The following is a 25,725-nucleotide window of genomic DNA, read 5'->3' as shown; positions in this document are numbered from 1 at the left end:
CTACTCTTTCCTATCCTGAGCTAATCTTCGCATTACCCTAAAACTAAAACATCCCACATCCTTAACTATTTGCGAACAGTAATCTTATGTAGGTTTACCACTGTTCCTGTTTCTGCCTCTAATACATATCTGACATGAAGGGCTATCATGCCTGAGAAGATGTCCTACCAATAATTATTTAATAATAAAGCATTACATCAAAGCTGCGGATAATCTGCAGGAATTTTAACATCCGCACCCTTAGCCGCATCCGCAAAGTTAAATTGTTTAAAATCCGCTTCCTCATCCGGATTTCCACATTCTGATGAAGATATTTGGCGGATATTTGTTGTGCTGCAATGCTACTTAATGGAATGTCTCGGTTAATTGAAAATAGACTGGGTTCTCAAAAGGGTTAAATAACACTAACAACTCTACTATGTATTTTGAGAAAAAAATGAAATATCTGTATCCACATCTATATCTTCATCCTAATCAGCATCCGCAAATTTAGAATTTCAATGATCCACATTCTCATACACATCCGCAAGCTTAGCCTCAAGCATCATACCCTAATTATTATAGAATAGGTACAGTGCCTTATCATAACGTTAGACAAAAGCAATAAAAGTAAGATGGACATTGGATAAAAAAGGAATGGTTAGAGAATCCACATCAGACAGTCAGAATAATACTATAAATGCGACTGCTTAAAAACGATAACCCACCGAGCGGCATGTGCCCAGAAGTTTAGACCATTGCTTTACAGTTGGGAGGATACTGGTGATACTAAATGATCAATAGAAACACCGAAAATCTTGGACTCGGAATCAAACCAGTATCCTCTTTTTTTCGTGGAAGAGGGGAAATCTTCAAAAGACACCAGCCGTCCGTACGACTGGGTAGTGTCGGATTCCTGAGGGAGAAATCCTCAGAACGGCCTGAGGTAGAGGGGTTTTAGTCGGTAGGTCTGAGAGTCCAAGATTTTCGGTGTTTCTATTGATCGTTTAGGTAAATGCTGGGACACTAATAATATTCCACAGATAGTATTTCACTTCCCTTCTGTCTTCATCTCGTTCCTCTCATCTTTCTCATCTCCAACGACCACCACCTTCCGTTTCCACGATTCCTAAAAGGAGACTGAAGAGCGCTTTTCGTCCTACTTGCTGGCGTAATTCGAAGGGACTGTCCATCCACCCGCACTAGTAGGAATGGTGGGAATGAAGCACCTAACAGTTTTAGTTTTTACCGTTAGAGGAGTTACAAGGAATACTATCGTTCAGATATTGATATCGTTTCCGACGTTACTGAATTAATAACTTAAGCCTACTCTTAGAACCTTCAAAGGTCAAATATAAGAGTACCTTGTGGTTTATCGCATTTATGGAAATTGTATATCGAAAAGAAAAACTATTGATTTTTCATTAGTGGATTTCAAGAAACTTTTGAAGACATGGGTCAAGTAAGCGCTCACTCTTGATTTTTCTTTGGTGGATTTCAAGAAACTATTGAAGACATGGGTCAAGTAAGCGCTCACTATTGATTTTTCATTAATGGATTTCAGGAAACATTTGAAGACATGAATCAAGTAAGCGCTTACTCTTGAGTTTTTCTTGGTGGATTTCAAGAAACTATTGAAGACATGGGTCAAGTAAGCGCTCACTCTTGATTTTTCGTTAGTGAATTTCAAGAAACTTTTGAAGACATGAATCAAGTAAGCACTCACTCTTGATTTTTCCTTGGTGGATTTCAAGAAACTATTGAAGACATGGGACAAGTAAGCGCTTACTCTTGAGTTTTTCTTGGTGGATTTCAAGAAACTATTAAACATGGGTCAAGTAAGCGCTCACTCTTGATTTTTCGTTAGTGAATTTCAAGAAACTTTTGAAGACATGAAACAAGTAAGCGCTCACTCCTGATTTTTCCTTGGTGGATTTCAAGAAACTATTGAAGACATGGGTCAAGTAAGCGCTCACTATTGATTTTTCATTAATGGATTTCAGGAAACATTTGAAGACATGAATCAAGTAAGCGCTTACTCTTGAATTTTTCTTGGTGGATTTCAAGAAACTATTGAAGACATGGGTCAAGTAAGCGCTCACTATTATCGCATTTATGGAAATTGTATATCGAAAAGAAAAACTCTTCCTGTCCAACCAATTCAATACGCAGGTATTATACTTGCAGCTTTTTCGGAACAGTTAATGAGTACCTGTAGACATTCGGCTTAAACAAACCCAAAGAAATCAGGAATCGATTGGAGGTGTTAAAGCCAAATGGAAATTTTAACGATTAAAATTTCGTTCGGTAAATAGACGAGCATGCTAAATCAACAAACGACAAGGAGCAGGCATTATGAATGAACGAATTCTTTCATAAGTTTCCTGTTCTCATTCCATACCACGTTCCGTTCCGTTGGCGTGTTTGTCCACGAGAGAATTATGTATGAAAATGGCATGCTAACTCAAATAAATTTTTCTTAATGAAGTTTGCGCCCAGCTGCCACAAAACTCGTTACGCAGGTTCTACGAACGAACTGGACGAAATTATTTGTAAAACGAAAAGTGAATACACTTCGTTTTATTTTCTGTGAAATAGTCACGAAGATTGAACATAAAATTACAAGTAAAGACACTGGAGCATTTGGCGCTAACTAACCCGTAGGAAAAATTTCCATCAATGGTAAATTTCTAAATTTCATTCAAAACCATTTGGCATAAATGGAAAAATAATTGTTTCCATTTACAATATAATTCCTGGCCACATATACTATTAGCCTTTTTCGATACAGTTTTTGCTTGCCCAGGTGCAAGAGTAAATTAAGTGGTATAAAATCAATAATCTAGTTTTACCTATGCGTGCATGTTGGGGGTACGTGAGGGACCACCACGGCAGTAGAGTGAGAGACAAGCAAGGTAGTAGGACGTTTGATTAAAACGGTATATTTCATTTAGACGTTGAGCATTTTTGCTCAAAAAAGACGGAAGACGTATTTATGGTGATTACACGAAGACGTATACATTTTGGAAGACGCGATACATTGAATATTGTATGTAAGTTGTATATATTTAGTTCCTGTTTGTTACTCGTTTTGCTGTTTGTTGTTTATATTCATTATTATGTTTATTATATATGTATTCAACTACCCGGACCCTTTTATTAAACAACCCCTACACAAGTGAAAAAGCCTACATTAGAAGCATTGTTTAATGATTTTGAACCATGCCAGAATATAAAGGAGGCCGAAGTCACCTGTGAGAGTGATGTAGTTTTATTGGAAGCAAGTGAAAAAAAAATCTAAACACAACGATGAAGAGCCAGACATCCAGAGACATCCAGGCACGTGCCTTGGTTCAGGTACCTGAGGAACCAAATTCTCAATAAAATAATATGGATTATGGAAAAAGGCATGCTGATGAAGTTCCAATGGAACGCAATGGGATTTCTATTACTTAACGCAATGGAAATCCCATTGAGTTAGGGAATGGGAATCCCATTGGCAATTCTCCATTTATTACCATTAATTATTATCAGTGGCAATTAAATGGCATTTTTTTAATGGAAATTGAATGGAAATTTTTCCTACGGGAAGGAAGAAGCGATTGAACGGACGCTAACTGAAAGGGAGATTTCTTTGTGTTTGGCGATAGATCTCACTGATGTAGGGAGTTATTGCTGGAATTTCTTTATAAAAATTAAATAATTTGACGAATTATTAACATCAACATCCGACAAATATGAATAAATAGAAGAAAGCATTATTAAAATCGATTAAGAATTACAACCTGTTGATTATCCATGCCTTTACTTCAAAATCAATTTCAGATCATTGCGAGTATCTAAAAAAATTAAAAACTCTATCATATCGTATCGGAAATATTTGCTCTTTCTAAAAAATTATATCGACAGTTGATACAGTAGAAGCTCCTTGATACTTTTCGGTGATGGTTTGGGACATTGGTGAGGGATATATGAAATTTAATTTAAGCCCGCCAGAATTAGCCACACGATTAACCACTAGCGACTAGCCCCAACATATTAAACGCAACCAATTGTTTGAGTATATGAAATTCTGACATTGTTAGTTACTTAATAGTGGATTAATATGCAATATTAATTTGAAATCATGTTTTCGATTTTTTATTTACCCACTACAAACTATCTCAAATTAATGAGGGAAAAATTGTTGCTGTTGTCACACCCCCGCCGGGAATCGAACCCGGGACCTTTGGCTTTACGCACCAACGTTCTACCACTAAACTACGAGAGGTGACAACAACAACCACGACCAACCGACCTACAAGGTTAACGATCCGTCGAACTAATGTAACTATATACTGAATATACTNTATAAATCGACTCCTCGTTAACCTTGTAGATCGGTTGGTCGTAATTGCTGTTGTCACCTCTCGTAGTTTAGTGGTCAGAACATTGGTTTTTTTTTCCCTCATTAATTTGAGGTTGTTTGTAGTGGGTAAATAAAAAATCAAAAAAATGATTTCAAATTAATATTGCAATTGTTTGAGGTACAGAAAATTTCTGCTTTACCGTCACGCTTCTTAGTTTTCGTTTGGAAGACGTCGCTTTTACGTTTCTAAGCAAATACACATGTTTTAAGCTGTTACCCTGAAAGTTAAAATGCAAAGTAATTAATATTAAATTATGAGATTTCTTTTAAGACATTTTAATGTCTTTCTCTTTTCTATGTTCAAAGCAGCCGACAAAGTATTATCCTTACGCTAGTTTATACTAAGAGCATGCATTATATATATGCCTATATAATTTGAAAAAGATGTTTCTTTTAAAAGTCAGAATACAAGAACGGCTGTAAGGGTAAGCTACCCTCTCGGAATTCCTCAAAGCCGACGAAGCTGTATCGCGGACCTTTTCATAAATACGAGGACGCTCGTTCCTGAACAAAGATGATGAAGTGCGTTAGGGTGACGTTGTGTACATTTTCGTAATAATTTACGGAGATAGGCGACCATTGTGTTCGCGTAAATAAAAGAACGACGGCAGAATGTGCAGCTGAAGAATAGAAATTCGTAAATGTTAGTAGGTGCAACAGCATCGTATGTAAAGGTAAAGGTCGAGCTCCACACCGGGGTTGGCAATAACCTATTGTCTAAATCTGAAAGAAGTGTCTCCAGAGTAAAATTGTAGTGACAAACAACGCGAACTAGAAGAGAGTAAATGAATGAGAAATAATAGTAGCTGGCCGAACAATAGCAAAAATATACAAAGACCTTCTTGCTGGACAATACCATCTCGCTACCTCCTTTAAAATGATTAATATTGTATAATGGTTTAATAATTAACGGACACAATTCCTTTTAATTTTCGAGAGTGTTTTTGAAATTATTAAAATAAATCCAGTCAAAGAGCATTGAACTTGTTGAGTATGTTTTTAATATGTAATGTTTATTAAAGTTTAATGTCAAAATCAAATAATATCATAACGTATACTTTAGTTTTTATGGTTATAGTGCGTAGGCGGTCCCACAATGACTTGGTCCGATATAGTAACATATATGCCATAGGTTATAACAAATAATACTACACCATTTTGTAAGGTACCTCGGTACCTCTTCTCTGTTAAATGTGCATCAACGTAAAGCTATTAGTTGCCGCTTTATAGTGGTTGATAAACGAAAATTTCGATGATTATTGAAACGTAATCAAATATACAATTAAAGAAATTTATCACCCGCTCAAATCGAAGAAAGTTTATACGGTGTATGCCAGGAGTCTCAGTCTTCTTTTAGCACAGAACAAAAATGTGTGAAAGAATTTCGGACTGAAAGAGAAACTGCTGAAGACATGGGTCGCGTAAGCGCTCAATTTTGATTTTTCCTCGATGGATTTCAAGAAACTATTGAAAAAAAGGGTCAAGTAAGCACTCATTCTTGATTTTTCATTGGTAGATTTCAAGAAACTTATGAAGACATGGGTCAAGTAAGTGCTTATTCTTGATTTTTCATTGGTAGATTTCAAGAAAATTATGAAGACATGAGTCAAGTAAGCGCTTACTTTTGATTTTTCCTTGGTGGATTTTAAGAAACTGTTGAAGACATGGGTCAAGTAAGCGCTCACTATTGATTTTTCATTGGTAGATTTCAAGAAACTTATGAAGACATGAGTCAAGTAAGCGCTCACTCTTGATTTTTCCTTGGTGGATTTTAAGAAACTGTTGAAGACATGGGTCAAGTAAGCGCTCATTCTTGATTTTTCATTGGTAGATTTCAAGAAACTTATGAAGACATGAGTTAAGTAAACGCTCACTCTTGATTTTTCCTCGATGGATTTCAAGGAACGGAATGAGCAAGACAAGCTTCCTTAAAGGTCTTCTCGTGCTCCTATCGATATTGCGGGTGTTTCAATAACTGGAGTTCCTGTATGAGACCTCAATATGGTTGGGACATGGGGTCGTCTTATTATTTTATTTTCTGAGACTCAAAGCGAACCTTGAGGTGTTGAAAAAAACTTCATGCAAGCGATCTTTTGTAAGTCATTTTAAGGAAAAGGATTGCGAATATTTCACAAAGGGATAGAGATGTTCACTCACAAATGTCAAAAGTGGGTATATACTAATGAAGACTGGTTTCTCTTCAGTGTTTCATAGTTAGGCAAAATTATTATGGGATCGACTGCCTACATTCGCTTAGCCTTAGCCTTAGAATATCGAGCTGCTAATTGAATATTTGATGTACTTCCGTAACTCGACATATTTGTTTTGATCGGTTATTTACGGAGCGCTGATGAGATGAAATATGATCAAAATCGTGATCAACGTCTGGTAATATCGATAAATTAGTAACGAAGAACTTAATCCGTTTTTATATTCTTAGAAGACTTGATCAGGTTACTGTTGACAAATAGTTAAGGATGTGTCTTAGGAAAATGCAAAGACTAGCTCAGGATAGAAAAAAGTGGAGGTGCATGTTCAACCAGAATTAGGACTCACCCTCCTAGGTATGAAGGGCTAGTTTGGCAAGCAGAAACAGGAGTCAAGAGGAGTAGAGGTAGGCCTAGATTAAACTATTGTTCTAAAATGGTTATGGATGTGGGATCTTCTAATTTTAGGACAATGCGGAAGTGGGTGTCCAAGCAGTCTTAGGATGAAGCAGGTACGTATAATAAATCTACCAATTTATCAAACAGAAATGTCTGTCTACAATTTCTTGTATAACTTGTAATAAATTAAATTAGTCTGTAAGCTGTAGACTTCAATTTCTTGTCAATGGCCGAAACTACGGATAAATAGGGGTACTAAGAGGTAAATTATAACCCATTGGGAATTTCTGTCTACTCAAAAGCTTAATTAATATTTAATCCTTTAAATGATATGTGTTGTTTTATAAACTCAACGTAAGTTGCAGTTAAAATATGAAATTTAAATCTTTATTTCATGGTAGATAGATGAATTAGTTAATCGATTCTGTAGGGACAAATGATACATTATACATATTGTATTGAAACAACTGTCAAATATATTAGGGTGAATTCATAAACGTACTACGATGAAAACTTGAACGTTTGCCTCTATTGGCTTCAATAAATAAAGCATCTATGTACATCAAAGTATTCAGTTACACAGATCTGTTCGTAAATTATAGACCTGAGGCATGATAGGGGTATGGCATGCAGCACGGTCACGCTAGTCTAGACTCAATATTTATCATAGAATTACGACGGTCGCTATCTCCTCGTACCTCAGTTAATAAATAGTTTAGAGAAACCAATTATTTCAAGGAAATATGACGCAAAAAGTGTCCCTTCAATTTGAATTCTCTGAACCGTCCAGAAATACATTTGTGGTAGGTAGAACGGGTTTCGATTTTCAATTTTTTGTGGCGTTATGTTGATACTCATGTGTCTCACTTACACCGACAAGTTCGGCTGTGTTAAATGTTCAGTTAATTTTTGACAGCTGCTTAACTTGCACGTGTTTTCGCTCGTCTTCGATTTTTGCCTACTTCAAAAAAATGGATCGAAAAATCTGTATCAAATTTTGCGTGAAAAACACAATTAAGTGCGCCGTCGCATTCCAAATGTTGATCGTGGCATATGGTCCAGCTACTTGGACCGAAGCAACGTTTATCGGTGGTACAAAATGTTCTCAGAGGGCCGAGATGTGAACGATGAAGAGCGTTCCGGACGCTCGAGCAAGTCAACAACAGACGAAAACGTTGATGAAGTGAAGAAAATAGAGTTGGCCAATCGTCGAATCACCGTTAAAGAAGTTGCTGAGGACCTAAACATACCCATTGGCTCCTGCCGAAATTGGTACCAAAATTGATCAATTTTAACCAAAAGTAGCATTGCTAAGGAGCTGTTGGACCCAAATTTGCTCCATTGGGTCATAACTGGTTAAGAATCATGGGCTTATGATTATGACGGTGAAACCAAAGCTCAGTTATCCCAAACAAAGCTGTCACACGAGTCAAGACCGAAAAAAAGTGCTCCAAGTTAGGTCGAATGTGAAGGTTTGGCTTAGAGTTTTCTTCAATAGTAGGGGCGTGCTTCATAATGAGTTCCTGCCACAGGATGGAAAGGTCAATAAGGAATATTACCTGCAAGTTATGCGCGAAGCAATTCGCCAGAAACGCCCGGATTTGTGGAGGAACAAATATTGGTTTTTGCACCATGATAACGGCCCTGCCCACACATCGCTGCTTTTGCGCGAATTTTTGGCCAAACACAACACACTAACAATGCCGCAGCCACCAGATCTGGTCCCCTGTGACTTTTCTTGTTCCCGAAATTGACGAGGCCCATGAAAAGACGACGTTACAATTGAGGAGATAAAGAAATTTTTGAAAAAACCCAAAATTCGCGATGCTTTTTGAACAAACCTTGTATGCTATGTTCGGGAATTGAAGACTAAATCCCAGATCGTCTCAAGATGAATCGTTTACTTCATCTGAAGAAATCGTGAGATTTCGTAAGTGGATCATTTTTTATGAATGTTCCATGTATGTATATGTAAGTATGCATACATATGTAACTAATTAATTAACAAATCGTTCTGGAATAATTAGCAATTTAGATGGATTAAATAAGAGAACCGTAACAGTTCTTGCAACTTGTGACAATCGGGATTAATTATTTCTCCCTCAGATGGCGTGAGGTATTTAACAGGAGAGAAGAAGAGAATTCACCTCCGCGTAGGTAATCATTAAAGGTAATAAATCTCTGTTATGGATGGCAAGTTAGGAAGTTCATTGTCGATCCGAAAGGGCGCACATTTACATTTACTATCGACTCCCGCTGGGTGCATCCAGTGCGCTATCTTTCACGGCACTAACGTGCACTTTAATGGGCGGAATTTGAGACACATAAGTGGGTCAAAGGTCACGACATTCACGGTCAAGCTGTCGGGCGATTTTACCGTTAGTGCTCCGTCCAGTTCACGTTGGTGCTGTGCTATTCTCATATTTCTAATAAGGATAGTTAGTGCATAATAAAATCTATTGCTAAGTCGGTAATGCTTGAAGCGATTATCTTCGAAAGTTGACATGAAGCATATGCCTACGTTAATAATGTTGAAGATTTAAATGAAATCAAAGATGTTCCATCCCTGACTGTTCTGGATCTCCGTTGCACTACTTTAATTCCGATTTCTGTTTCTAACGTGCCCCTACCTAGTTGTTCTACCATCTTATCCACCTCCCACTTTCCTTATTACCTTCTACAGCGTATTCTATTTTGCTACATTCTTCCCATCTTTGAAGTTGGGATGACAAAATTAGCAGTCAAAAATATAAACCACTACTTCGGGTAAGATCATAGTAGAAGGGTAGCTGTCTAGGACTTTTCTAGACGATTCTACAATTTTTGCATGCTAATGATAAAATCATTTGCAGTTGGCATTCAAACTAGTTTTCGGTTTTCCCGCATCGCAGCCAATTTTTGGTCAGATTGGTGTTTCACAATCTTCTTGTTTTTGTTTTGTACTTGCTGCGAGAAGAAGACCAACAAAACTAGACAAGAATCTAACCAGTCTAAGAACTGATGACCCTCTGGTGAAGAAAAGCCACTTGACCTTGCGCTATTCTTTGATTTGTCTATGACTTCCTCCATTCTATGAGCAATGCTACATTTAGTGGAATTCAGTATGTTCAAGACGGTCCATTGAAGTTGATGGATATCAACTTGCTGAACTGAATTCACGGCGTAGCTCATTACCAGATCGAACAAAGATCATGATGGTTAATATCCACCCGTCACTTCAGACGTGGACCACCTATTTTGACGATTTCTCCCCCAAATACTCCAGTCTCCTCCCCACACTCAACCCTTTTCCCAACTCAATCCTCTTCCCACTCCCAACCTTTCCATTTTTCCCAATCTTCGGGTTGATCTTCCCATTCGAGGAGGGGTTTTAGTAGGTAAAAATCAGACACTACCTCCCTTCAGGAGGTCTTTTCAAGATTTCTTCTCCTTGAGAATAATCTATCATCATCATCATCATAAGGTCGTCAGTCCTAAGACTGGTTGGACACGCACCTCCACTCTTTCCTATCCTGCGCTAATCTTCGCATTTCCCTAAAGCTAGAACAACCCATATCCTTNTCAGCCGCCTTTCAGGAATCGTGGGAATGGGTGGGTGGTGGTTCGGGTGAGAAAGTTGAGACGAAATCGCGATCCGCGTCTGGCAGTTTCGACAGAATACAGACAACTTCGAATTATTTTATTCGATTATGGTAACGTGCCTATCACGTTGAGGTTAGCTACGCCGGGATTCGTTTCAGCTAGTAAATATCCATACAAATGGACCTTGTTGGAGCATACGTAATCCTAAAATGTAGCATCGTGCTACAGATGGCGTTTAGTGCGCCATTTGTGGTATTTTCTAAAACGCGCTGTTAAGACAGCACGCAAAAGTTGGTCTGTGTTCTGTCGGAGCTGTCTGCGACGCGCTGATGAGATCCAAAAATATCGAAATCGCGATCCGCGTCTGGCAGTTTCGACAGAATACAGACCACTTCGAATTATTATATCCATCCAACATTATTTCACATGATAAATAATTCTAAATTTTAAAACTCAATCTGTGCTGCTCCTTATTCCATCAACATTTGCCATGAGTTTATCCTTGATATTCAATATAATCGTTGGATACCTAACGTTCTTCTTTTTACACAGGACTACATTTTATTCCGTCATTGACAGCAAACATATTTACAGTAAGTAATAAAAAGTAAATTTTTCAAATTCTCAATTTTCCCGTTGACCGGTTGCAACTGTCGCGTTGAATACATCGTTTTTCAATTTTATGACCCGGAATCAAATGATAATAAATCTTCCGATGGCCGAGATTAAAAGCAATATAGATTGCATTCCAAATTAGTAAATTAAAAAGTGTCCTGTGTCCTCTGTAAAATACGACCGTTAAATGTTCCGAATAAAGGATACATTTCAAATTAGAACACCTACTCGTTGGTGTCTACCGCGTTTAGGCACATTTATACATAGGTAAAAGTCCACCTATAAAGAAAAATTATGTTTCCTTTAACTGTAAAATACATACACGTATGTGCGTTTACCATGAGACAGAATAATATTAAGTTGTCATTTGAACTGGGTACTAGTTTTACCTTTTACGAAATTGATTAATGTTGATAGCCCTAAATATCCAAATCCGTACGACGTTTTATTATCAAATGTAATTCTGGAAAAACTGGATATAGATTGATATTTTATGCAGAAATGTGAAAGAGTAACTTAATTATGTTGAAATTTAAATAAGTAATTGTTATTACCTTAGCGAAGATATTAACGTCCACAGTAAGTGTTGATGAATACAATTTAGGCAATAAAAATGATTCAGTTTTATATTAAATTATAATTAATTTTAAAAATCGAAAAGAAAAATCGTTTATTGATTGAAAGTAACGTCTAATGTCAAATCGAATAGATCGCTAGCTTTAATTAATACAAATGAACACACGAAAGGCAGTAGTCTTGATCTCCGACCAAGCTGAAGATGCTCATCAAAAACATTTTGGGTGCATCATTCCCAGTAGCTACTAATGCTGCTACTATGCCAGGTACGTCGGATAAGTTGGCTTAAGCAAGTATGAGATAGATGGCGCATATTCCAGAAATAAAATTTACATTCTCATAGCAATGCCTACTAGATATTAAAAGGGTGGAAGTTAAAACAGAGCAGAATTGAGTACAGGGCTAGTTGGTTCAAGCACCTGCAGCGCAAACTATGGTTCAATAGGGATGAATAATGCGGAAGCTCTTTCTAAAGTAAGTAGAGACAGACAGATTCCTGACCAGGCTGCTCTACATCAAATATTCTACCCGAGCCTACTCAGACAGATCGTGTTGCATCTTTCGATATTACCCCCGGTAAAAAAAAAGAAGTTTTGGGTGCTTCATTCCCACCAGTCAGTAATGCTGGTGGGAGGGAAGTCCCTCTGGGCTACGCCGGAAGGTAGGGAGGAAGGCCCTCATAGCCTCTTTTCAGGAATCGTGACAATGGGCGGGTAGTGTTTCAGATGAGAAAGATGAGACGGACGAAATGAAGACAGAAAAGAATGAAAGATTATCTGTGGAATATTACTGCACCCGGAATCAAACCGGCGTCCTCCCGAATGCTAAGCAATGGTCTAAACCTCTAGGTCATGCCGCTCGGTATACCCGGTAAACTGTCGGACACTGTTTATTCTGCGCCATCTACTAGCACATCTATCCAGTAAGAAACAATTGACAGCAGTTTTGAACTCCTCAGATAACAATGCCAGCCAAAAATCTCAATAGGAAGCTACACTAAAAGGTAAAATTGACGATCAAGGGAGTTGAAGAAACTGAGGATAAGACAATGGTAGCATAGCAAGTATTGGCAAGAACACAACCCTTCAACAAATGTCATCGGAACCAGGACGTGATAATATTTTCTTTTACACAACTCTTTTGAGAAATCAGATGAGGTCTGCTGGCTGAGTTATAGAGACTCATTCGTTATTTGGAGCCAAAAGTCAGCAAAACAAGCTTAAGTCCCGCAGAAGATTTCTAGAAGTGAACTTGGACGACCCATCTGTTAACTACCCACCCGTATAGCAGATGCCCAGCGGTGCCAACTGCAATTGGCAAACATGGAGAACACTGAACCGCATTAGAACTGGCGTGGCGCTGGTTAAGGTTAATCAAATAAAATGAGGCCTCAGACCTGCAATTGACAACCAGTGTGACTACGATGCCATACAGGGTTGGTCTGCCCAAACCGCCCCACCACTTGCAACCTTGGCGATCTCTGGTTTAAGAAGCAAAGAAGCATTGGACGTAGCCCAGTACTGAGCAAAAAACATCAATTTTCAAAGTTCAAGTTCCTTGATATTGAAGTCGTCTTTTATACGTCAGTATATTTACATTATTGTCATATATTTGTACTTCAATTTTGAAAGAGCCCTAAGATCATTTCTGTAATGTTACAATCTGTTGGAAACCGTTTAGACGGAATTGAAAGTAGCTAGTTATTCGTAGAGATTGCGACAGTTACCACACATTTAAGGTATTACCTACATCACAACCCATAAATGTAAGAAACCAAAAGGACGACGTGGCTGTAAAATAAGACAATTTTGTTTGAATTTCAAGTTTGAAAATTTTGGATTTATGTAAGTACCTACCTACCACACAATGTAAATTTTCCACAATAAAGCTACAAGGTATTTGCATTCATATGCTGGCAAAAGCCACCTTTGATGATTTAGAGTCGTTTCAAGAATATCGTCCTGTCATAAATGTAGTACCAGGAAAGTCTACAGTGTTGTAAAATTTATTCTTGCACAGAATTTATGATTCCATAAGGAGGAAAGAGAAGTCGAGCTAGTAAACACTAGCGAGATAAGAGGCATTTACTTGGAAAAGGGATTAAACGAAAATTGAGACACGTGGAATGCTGAACGGTGCCAGTCAGCTGAGCGAGGAATAAATTTCAGCCAGCGTATGGACAAGAAAATAAAGTCGACTAACTTATGCACTTCCACATAACTGGTCATAAAACCGAAACGTATGTGTGTACATGTTAAACCCCGTAAGTTTATCGCATGTGGACGATCAATAAAAGAGAACACGATACGCCACTATAAACTTTAGATCACGTTTTCGATTAGAAGGAATGACTTTATTAGTCAACCACCATAATATATATTTATCATACATTCTACGTAAAATATACAAGTACGTAGAGTCAAACGACGAACATAATTAAAAAAACACATCCAATAAATAAGAACTACAACTTCATCCGGACTTCCTTAAATACAGTTGACTGGACATAGAAGAACAATAAAGAAGGTAGTGAAGATTGAGGAATTTTAGTGTCATTTGCTAAGTTACCTCAATATGGATCTTCAGCAAAAGTATTGATATGAAATGGACGTGGAAATTGGAGACGAAAAATTTAAGGAAAGCGCCGAATTTCGGTATTTACGATACCCACCTATCTCTGAATGAAAAAAGCGTCATCAGAGATTTAAAATGAAAAATAGCGAAGGGTGGAGTCGCTTTTGGCAAAAATAATAGGTGAGAAATGTGAACGGTAAGTCGGCGGAATAGAAAAAGATAGAGGAGATTAAGATTTGATTCACAGCTGAATGATAAAATACCATGGAGGGAAAAAGTTAAACATGAGGAAGTGTTGGAGAAGTAGGAGACCAGAAGGAAGTGGAAATTGGAGACCAAAAACTTGAAGAAAGCGCCGATTTTTGATATCTACGATACCTACCTAACTCTGAATGAGAAAAGGGTCACCAGAGATTTATAATGAAGAATATCGAAGGGTGGAGTCACTTTTGACAAAAGAACATGTGAGAAAAGTGAAGAGTGAGCTGGCGGAAAAGAATGATTTGGAGGCGGTTAAGATGTGGTTCTGAAGCAGATGATAAATACCATGGACTGAAAAGATTAAACATGAGGAAGTGTTGGAGAAATAAGAGACCAGAAGGTAGTGGAAATTGGAGACCACAAACTTGAAGAAAGCGCCGATTTTCGATATCTACGATACCTACCTAACTCTGAATGAAAAAAGGGTCATCAGAGATTTAAAATGAAGAATAGCGAAGGGTGGAGTCGCTTTTGGAAAAAGAACTGGTGAGAATTGTGAACGGTGAGCCGGCAGACAGGAAAAAGTTAGGGGAGGTTAAGATGTGATTCACAGGCGGATGATAAAATACTATGAAGGGAAAAGATTAAACATGAGGAAGGGTTGGAAAAGTAGGAGACCAGAAGGAACTGGAAATTTGAGACCAAAAACTTGAAGATAACGCCGATTTTCGATATCTACGATACCTACCTAATTCTGAATGAAAAAAGGGTCATCAGAGATTTATAATGAGGAATAAAGAAAGGTTGAGTCGCTTTTCGCAAAAAGAACAAGTGAGAAATGTGAACTGTGAGACATACGAGGGGGGCTGGTCTGACCAATGAGAGGCGAAAATCTAACTATCGTAAGTGCCATAAGAAAAGCCTTGGGAGATAAAGAATTTAACTCCTAGATATCCTACTGGTGAAAAAGTTAGAGGAGGTTTAAATGTGGTTCACAGACGGATGATAAAATACTGTGGACGGAATAGATTAAAGATGAGGAAGTGTTGGAGAAGTAGGAGAACAGAAGTCCTATGGAAGTCAATAAAGGAAAGATAGGATAGTATGGCAGGATATATTAGAAGCATAAGCAACAGGGATAAACAGCAGTAGAGAAAGACTCAGATTACATTACTTCTGTGGTTATCATACAACAATAGTTTGTGGTGACGATGTAACAGTAATACATTCTGGATAGGTGTGAATAGTTATACTACCTTAAACCTCATGAGAATTGAACCGTTGTCTTTAGTGTGTCGAAGAATTAGAGGCAGTGGATGCGTCATGAACCCTTTAAAAGCAGTGTTAAGTATTTTGTGTACACATGTGGTACATTTTATTACTGTCGTTAATTTGAAAAGTACTATTTCATGCCAAAGGTCGCACTCATCCAACGGGCCAGAAAAATAAACGCCTTTTTTCTGCATCAACCGTTGCATGAGCTTGACGCATCGTTATAGGTAATGCACTTTATCTAAATCTACCAAAACAATGACCTTAAAATAACAATCGTTACTTTATGTATCTGTCAGGATCGTCGTTCAGACTTCTTGAGAATGGCATTGGCTTATTACCAACAACTCGAACATTTGGCATAAATTCAAGTTGCTTTGTTGTTTTTGTGTTATTGTTCCCTTAAATTCACGGTCATGGAAGAGATGTTTCGTTCAACTTTGTAACTTCACGAACAATTAGGAAAACTGCCATCAATTAAAACAAATGATGTATCAGTACATGATCTTTTCATGTATCTACTTTTAGGTTGAATATTTCAGTGGTTACCCAGCTAGTAAGTAGACTTTTTATAATTTGATTACTCCGTTTTATTGGTAATTCTTTGAGCTTTTTGATTTGTGCTTCTATTTACGTTGACTTTATAATAGAATACAGTACTTGCAATAGTAGCTTTCATGTTTAATGTAAGTAATGGTATTTGTAAACAATAAATTAATAACCTGTCACCATGCTTACATACGTATGAGTAAATTGAAGCCAAAACAATATGAAGAAGATCGTGACAACGGAAGAATTCCGTTCTGATTACAAATGAAAAGATATTGAAAGATTGAATCCGGAAATATTTTAAAGAGACATGTTTATTTTGTCATGTATCTTCTTTCAAAGCATCCGCCAAACTGACACATGCACATTTCAAAGGCGTATCTTTCTTTGCTCCCTTTTATATTCAACATAAAAATATTATCCATTCTTCAAGTCAATTTTTCAATCATTCATTAAAAAAACTGCGGAATTTCACACCATCAGTCCAATTACCAAAGATTTTCGCTCCACTACGTCCGTCAGCACATTTTCATTCATGTTCCTGTCAGCGAATAGGCTAATTGGGGTCAGACAGCGGGTTCATTTGATCGCCCGCTGTCACATGTTCATACCTACATGGGAGAACTCAATTCAACACGCACCAATCTAGGAAGCTATGCGACGCAATAACGTGGACACTAAATTTAGATCTTATTGTTAAATTCTAACGTCGTTCGTGGGAAGCTGGAATGTCTCATTAATGAACTAAAACTCCAGCCGCGGCGTCACTTAATCAATTAATGAATTCAAGTACGCATGTGTTAACCATCTCTTCCGTTGCTGTAAAGAAATTGTCTGCCCTTGGTGTAATTTTCAGATAAAAATAAAAGAACCACACGACACTCCGCAACGACAATCTGTAGGGAACATGGAGAAGTATAGAACCAATGAATACCATTTTATATGATGCAAAGGTTTTTGGACAGATTAATGACTGAAGGCAATTGTTGTTCAAATATGTAGTCGAACGAAGTAGATGCTATACATACAATTTTAACTTTTCTAAACTGTTACACTAAGTTTTGCAAAAGCAAAAGAACCGATGTCGAAAGGACCGGACAAAGGTCAAGACTTAAGATGTAACGCTTGGATGATTTTCGACCTCCTGAATTAATAAAACTGTCAGAGATTGAATTTTTGTAATATCTAATCCTGAAATTGAACTATTGGACGTTTGTAGGGTGTGCGCTCAACCCATGGAAATGTTATCTCGTTTTTGACTGCCAGTCACACTATTATATTCAAGTATACACTATGTCTGATCAGTCATCATAAGGCAGTCAGTCCTAACACTAATTAGACACACACCTCCACTCTTTCTTATCCTGAGCTAATCTTCGCATTTCCCTAAAACTAGAACAGCCCACATCCTTAACTCTCGTTTCTGTCTCTAACATCTCTCTGACTAAACCTTCATGAATGAGAAGGCCTATTTCTTATTGACTTCCATAGAGCCCCCTATTGTCCTATTTTTTTCTAGTATCTTTTCATTTCTAACCTTCTCTATCGACGGTATCCTCCTCATCATTAGCCTGTAACACCACACCATTTTGCCCTTCTTCATCTGTCCTGTTTTTGTATTTCCGCTTTTCGTCTATTAATCGTACAATTTCATTTGTTATCCTGGGTTTCCTACTTTCGTTTTGTGTAAGACCTAGTGTATCTGTAGCTACTGACTTTAGGCACGTTTTAATGCAGTTCGATTCTGTGTCTATGTCCCTGTCATTCGTTTCTCCCGTCTCCTTCAGTATTTCGTCTGTCATTGTACCTACCTATCACGCATTTCGTTACATTTTAGCTTTTTTAAGTCAAGATGTCTCCCATCTTCCCCCTTTTTGAGAATTTTCAATTTAAGATCGGTCTTCATAACTACTACGTTATGATTGCTATCTCTATCTACTCCTGGATAACTCCTACAGTTCTTCACTTGATTTTTAAATCTGATCTGTACTCCGGAAAAATTAAAGAAAAAGAAGAAGTATAATGTGTCATCTTGCACCACTCAGTGATATACACAAACGTGATGGAGGTGATCTTACAGAAAGCCCCATCTGCTCCGGCAATGATGACGCGTATTCGAATACCACCGGTGTATTCCCATTGCACCGTCCATATGTGACCACCATGTCCACATGCTCTGCACCTCAATACATTGCTTTTTGTTTGATATTTCCACATTAAACTTATTTTTGTATTACCGTGGTAATATTTTGCCAATTGAACGCTAACGAGTGCAGATTATTATTAATTATTACGTACAATTGACTTGCTACTGTTTTGCTGTTTGCGAAGGTCACGAATAGGTATGCGTGTTTCGTCGAAAGCCGATAAGACAACGCGGTAAGTGTTCTCGATCATTGGCGGCTCGTTAACTGGCGTACATTTTGTGCACAATTTTTACATCCCCTACGTTGTGGTAGTATATACGAGATGCACTGTAGAGTGCATCCTGATGTTACCCTTCGAATATTCCAGAATACTGATCAGACACACTGTATCATACACTTTTCAGCAAGATTGTCTTCTGGCGTATTTTAAGATTCTCTTTAAAACTACATTACGAAAGATATTTTATACATCAAGATTAGTGTTTAAATTTCCTTATAATCCTCTTAAAGAAATGGTAATCGCAAATTGAAAATTATACCTGAGAAATTTGTCTTTTACAACGTAATCGAGAAACTGGGGAATTTAAATTCACGTTCAAGTCAAGTTGGAAACTTCGATATCAGCAAGACTAGGCTGTTTAAGCATCGTAATTGGTTTATGTAAATCAGGGTGGGGCAACATTGACCTTACGACTCCAATGCAGCAAATGCTCTTAATGCTATTGTCCAACGAAACAATATAAGGTAATTTACATGTGATAGAATATAAATTACGCTTTAATGGTAGAAACTGTCTTGTTAAAAATAATGAAGTGATTTGCGGACGGGGTTATCAAGATTCCGTTTAATGTGAAAAATTAAGGTATTTAATGGAGGATTTAACGTGCAGTCAATCTGTAACATTATAATTTTAAGGGAAGCTCTACCAGAAACCTGCTTTAAGGAAATTGCAAAATTTGAGAAATGTTTGTTCTATAGTTTAATGGTAAAAACAAAAAAAAACCTGCACCCAATAAGTATTAGCAGTTAAAGGTTGCTTAGGTCAGCATAAGATTAGGATCGGCTTTATAACTGCCTACTTAGACGTATTTTTAAGTAAGCGTCATTAATTTCTAAATCCTGAGAAAGTTTAACTTTCTTGCTTTGCAAGTCCGATGCTCGCACCATCATCATCATGACAAGATCGTCAGTCCTAAGACTGGTTGGACGCGTACCTCTACTCTTTCCTATCCTGAGTTAATCTTCGCACTTCCCTAAAATTAGAACAACTCACCCCCTTAACTATTTGCGAACAGTAATCTAATCTAGGTCTCCTAACTATATCAGAGTAATATGTGATTGATTTAGACATCCGGAAAATATGGATTCATCTAACCTAACAAATCTGACAACCACCAGGTATATCCACTTTTGCTTAGAAAGCAACCAGTACTTACAATACTTTCAGCTACTGTAAAACGTTTTCTCTCAGAATCATACATTTACAGATGTTATAATAAAAACGTAATCACTTTGAATATTAAAATTCAAATAAGAGGTACAGCAAGGCCCCAAAGTGTGCTTATACGTACAAATTTTACACACATATTCTACGAAATTCGTAAACAGAACTAATCTTCATAAACAAATCTCTTTCATGTGACATGAAAGCAAATGGGAAATATTTTGATTTCCGCATTTTCACAAATTAATCAGATTATGATGAGCCAGTAAAGCTTGGTTCTTTGGACAAGTTTAAGTCAAAGGCAAAAGTGGATATGAATATATAAATAATTCTACTCGAAAATTTGTGTATTATGCAAGCGTAATACGGTGAGGTAAGGGAAACGTAGTTAACTTTCAACTAAAATTTGTATCTAACCAAGTTTTTCAAAGCTTGCTGAAATATGATTTAAATTAGGATGCGAAGCAAAACAAAGCTGATAACATTTCATGTTTGGAATTTTTGAATGCTTCCCCGAGGTTATTTAAAATGAGTACGGAAATTGTTTGAGCTAAAATTTATAGAAGAGCATTCCTACGAAATAACTGAAATTATTATCGATTTATGTTTGCTCGTTTTTACGACATACTTGTATACGTACAACAAAAAAAGGACATCATGCGATACATAGCCAAATTAGTTTCGTGGTCCAAATAAACAATTACGCTTCGTTTCTTTTGCTGACATCTACTGTATACATCTGATCGACAACTTTGGCGTAAGCTGAAGGGGAGAGCCTTTTCAATTTCTTAGTTTTCCAAATTGAAAAGGGACAGCATTTTCCAACGTTATTTTAATCGAAGTGTTTGAAGAAGCCAATTTTTTGTCTTTTCTTATGTTGAACAAGTGTTCGATAATTATTATATTGATAGTTCTCCCAATTTGTCCAACGTAAAAGACATCACAAGTGTTAGACTGAATTGTAGAAGTGCCACATTGTTCTAGAATATCTAGATTCATATTATAGCGAGTACGAGTGTGTGAACGGTTTATCGATTCGCCAACTAGCTGCGGGCGTCTTTCTTCATGTGCGCTGTATTTGTAAATGTGCGTGTCGTACCTGCGTTCTGGGAAAGCAGTTAAACAGTTCGAAGAAAAAAGTAAATTATCCGGATGTTTCCAGAAGGTTCCAGAAAGTAAACAAAAGAGTATTTAAAGGAAAAGACGATCGCCGAGAGGTGAAATAAATTGACCGTTGCAGAAGTGAATCCGGACATAAATTGACAGTGATAGCAGTGAATTATATAGCGCAGCGAATAGTGATATATCAATTAGTGTTTTTGTCGTTATCAGTGTTAGAAGTTAAGTTAATTTTGTTAAACCCACGAACATTACAATATTTACATATTATAGATTTTAAATTGCAATTGCAACCATTTCTTAATTGTCCAATTAAGAACAGAATATACGAATTTAAGGAGTTTCATTGTCACATTTCAGCGATAAAATTTGGATGTAATTGTTGGTTTTCTCTACAGGTTGTTCACATACGGAAACCCGAAATATTTACATTTCCTGAACAAGTTTACCACAAAGGAAATAAATGTTTCGACTCCTGGTAATGTATTTAGTCATGTTTTATACGAAAACGTCCTTACCTAAATAAATATGTGTTTCGCTTGCCGAATGGCCCGAAGGGTATCAGACGGACCGAGGGTAGAGAAACTGCCCCCTGGAGAGAGCTTACAGACTAGAAATCTTGGTTAATTTCGCCTCTATAACAAACGTTCCTGTTTATAATGCTCCAGGTAAGAGAGAGTGTAAACCCCCATGTTACAACATCCCCAGAAGTTTCCCAACTTATGGACGAAAATTTGCAAATTTAGATGCAGTTACCGCTCAGCTGCTTCCAAGTGCATTAAACGTATTAAAGTTGTTACCGAACTCTGAGAAACACACTGCGTCGCTTATTTTAAGTAAAGAAACCCAGACGGAAAGCAGGTGTTCATTGCACCTCACACCATTCGACGGATCAAGTTTGTATCCATTACTAATTAAAGCAGCAAAATGTTCTTTGGGAGTTTGAGTGCAAGTGAATCCAATAAAAATAATACGAGAATTTCTTTATCAAAATAAAAAAAACCAAGAGGAGATTAAAATAGATAAAAATATTGTATAGATGCATAGTCTGTCCAATAAATAAGAGAATTGGGCTTTTAGTGTTGGGTTGTGGTTATGGGAATGCATACGTCGGGATATCAATGTCGGTGACCATAAAGTACCTATACCTAGACGAGTGATGGTCTATGGTCCCATTTTAACTTTTGTCAACAATAAAGAATGATCATCAGACGGAAGACCGATTCAATATCGAACTTTTGATGAACGTTGGGGAAAATTTTCAGGAAATTGAAGATGATGCGAATAATGTTTTGTTGACACAATCGTTTCAAAGAAGACCTTCAAGTCTGCAAGAACGATGGAAGATCAGGACAATCTTCAACATACGATTGTTGTTTTGATTGCCAATTCACTATCCGGAAATATGTATACCTATGGTTCTACCAGACAATTGGATCGTCGATGTTGTTGTACAGACTTCAAGGACTCGACTCAAACTTTTAGTTTTCTGGAAAGGAGAAATGATGACAAATTGTGAATTTTTAGGTATATCTCTGACAAAACTATCACTAATTTTTTCCTGAAAGACAACTACTAAATGCAGTCTTCTATGTAGAGGTTCTTAAGCGACTAAAGGATGGAATGCGCCGGTTTAATATGAAATTGTTTTCACATTCTCACTTGATCATCCTCCCTACTGATCAGACTTAGATTTATGTGACTTTTCCTATTTCCTAAATGACTTCAAGAACTCTGCTCAAACTTTTAGTTTCCTGGAAAGTATGATCAATGACGACAAATCGTGGATGTTTAGGTATCACTCTGAGAAAACCATCGCTAATTTTTTCCTGAAAGACAACCACTAAATGCAGTCTTCTATGTAGAGGTTCTTAAGCGACTAAAGGATGGAATGGATCGGTTTAAGATGAAATTGTTCGCACATTCTCACTTGATCATCCTCCCTACTGATCAGACTTAGGGTTCTGCGACTTTTTCTATTTCCTAAATGACTTCAAGAACTCTGCTCAAACTTTTAGTTTCCTGGAAAGGATGATCAATGATGACAAATCGTGGATGTTTAGGTATCACTCTGACAAAAGCATCACTAATTTTTTCCTGAAAGACAACCACTAAATGCAGACTGTATAGGTTCTTAAGAGACTAAAGGATGGAATGCGTCGGCTTAAGATGAAATTGTTTGCACATTCTCATTTGTTTATTCTCCCTACTGATCAAACTTAGATTTCTGTGACTTCTTCTGTTTCCTAAATGAAAGTAGTCATCTAGGATCGGTTTTCATATAATGTGGAAACGACAAAGAGGCTGATGAGCCCAACTTCGGAGGACGTAAACGAAATGGAACAATGTCAGTAATACAAACAGGGGCTATTTTGAAGGGGATAAGATTCTTGACCCAAAATTTCGTTAAACATAGTTTCTGCAACCTTAATTCGCATATTTATTTAATAGACTAACGGATACTAACGTTTCAGTCTCTATAAGAGCTTTTTGCTTTACGTACTCCACATCCTTTATATTCTTCCCACAATTTAGCCAAAATGCTATTGAACCTACGATTCAGTTTTCAGATAATAGAATAGATTTCACAGTTTCTCTCAATAATTCCAGCTCTGTGATTCCCTTAAATTAATTTTGATTTATTCGCCCAGAACATTAAAGCGACAAAGATAAACGAGAAGTGTTAAAATTGTAAAACATCGCACATAATTCATGGGTGAAGAGTTCGCGATCGTTTATATGTATGTGGTGTACGTCTTGGAAATAAACATGTGACGAATACGTTCGTAATATATTAGTACGTAGTGTAATAATATGAGAAGTATCTTGCAGCTGTAGGGCCTTAATTTAAACGAATCTGAAAATAAAGCACGTGCCGGTTTACGAGTCCATTTTAAAAATACCGCCACACACTTTGTCCCAGACAAGTGATTATTTCCTTAATTATAAATAACAAGAATGCTCGTTCATTAAATGAGCATATATATCATAATATGATGTGTTTGAGAGGTCAAGTGTAATGACCATGGTAATGCGAACATAAATTTATGACCAGATTGTCTCATTCCTTCGGAAAATGCACATTTGATTAATCGTCTACTTTGCAGTTTTGGTGCAATTGGTGTTATGTACAAAATGTTACAATGAATCCTTTTTATTCAATAAAACAAAATGCTTTGTTTTTTTTATAATTAGTTTAAAGAAGGTCATACATAATTGCTGTTTCATATAGCGTTCCTCATCATTAATAATCTTGCAAGTGATTATCCTCACTGATCAACTTTGTAATTGAAGCAAACAGTACAAGTACAACTTGCGGGGGACGGTGATGGCTAATGACCTAATTAAAATTATATTAATGTATGCGGTAGAAATACGGGGCATCAGAGAAAAGGAAAAATGCATAGGAAGAATGTTAGGACTAGAGAGATGCACACCACGATATCTCGTGAGGGAAGATCCCAAAATTGAGAAGATAACAATAGAAAGAAAGAAATTCGGAGAACAAACTGAAGAACTGGATTGAAGACTAGAAGAGGATGATAAAAAAACTGGCAGAAAGCAAAACTGGAAAAGGTCAAATATGAACTACCTACATCTTGAAAGAGTGTGGAATAAAAAATTTGAAAATGAAAGCCAGGATAGAAATAAAAGTCAGGATAGAAAGGAGAGAATGTGGCAAACGCTGAAAAATAAGAATAGAAAACGGAGAGGAAAATTCAAGAAAAATTACTTACATAAATCTACCATCATCTCAGAATATGTAAGGTGTTCGAACAATTATGACGATGATGATGATAATAAGTGAAATAGAAGATTAGGAATTGAAAGTCAAGATAGAGAGAAGAAAGAATATGATGAACGTTGGAAAGAAAAAGAAAAGAAAACGAAGAGGAAAAGTAAAGGAAAATTACTTACACAAATCTACCTACACCCCATAATATGTAAGGTGGTCGAACAGTGATGATGAAGACGACGATGATGAGTGGAATAGTAGATTGGGAAATGAAAGCTAGGACAAAAAAAAATTAGAGAATACGGCGAACGCTGGAAGAAACAAAAAAAGAAAACGAAGAAGAAAAGTCAAGAAAAACGACTTACAAAAATCTACCTACCACCCACAATATGTAACGTCGTCGAACAATGATGATGATAATGAGTGGAATGGACGATTGGGAAATAAAAGCCAGGATAAAAAGATTAGAGAATATGGCGAACGCTGGAAGAAATAAATAGAAAACGAAAAAGAAAAGTCAAAGCTACGACCCAGAATATGTAACATGGTCGAACAATGATGATCCAAATTACTTCCAGCTGAAAGAGAGAAAGGCAAGAACAAAAATGACCGCAAGAGTCAAAGGTCAGCCAGCATACATGAAATATTCCAACTGAGAATGACCGCTGAGAAGGAATAAAGTGTAACACGTCTGGTGCAGTCGGTATCACTGCGAAGAGATTCTTTTCGGTCGTTTCGTAGTTTTCGTACAGTATGTTGAACGAATTCGAAAATAAATCATTTTTCACAACAGCGTCGGCGTCGTCGTCTTGAGCGTCTTGTATACCTGCCTCCGCACTCCGAAATCGTGACACATGGTGTACGTTCAATTTGTTTCCATTCGGTAGCACGCATACTGCACTAGACGTGTCACATCT

General features: G+C 37.1%; 1 protein-coding gene across 39 annotated transcripts in view; it reads right to left on the bottom strand.

Moving 5' to 3' along the window:
• LOC108737894 (collagen alpha chain CG42342-like) overlaps positions 1-25,725 on the bottom strand; it is a 193,916-nt gene that overhangs the window by 81,603 nt on the left and 86,588 nt on the right. The gene's annotated exons all lie outside the window — the stretch shown is intronic.

Source organism: Agrilus planipennis, unplaced genomic scaffold (assembly GCF_000699045.2).
Source record: "Agrilus planipennis isolate EAB-ADULT unplaced genomic scaffold, Apla_2.0 scaffold59, whole genome shotgun sequence".
NCBI lineage: Eukaryota > Metazoa > Arthropoda > Insecta > Coleoptera > Buprestidae > Agrilus > Agrilus planipennis.
Note: the sequence above shows the minus strand (reverse complement) of the source record. Positions and strands in the feature narration are given on the sequence as shown.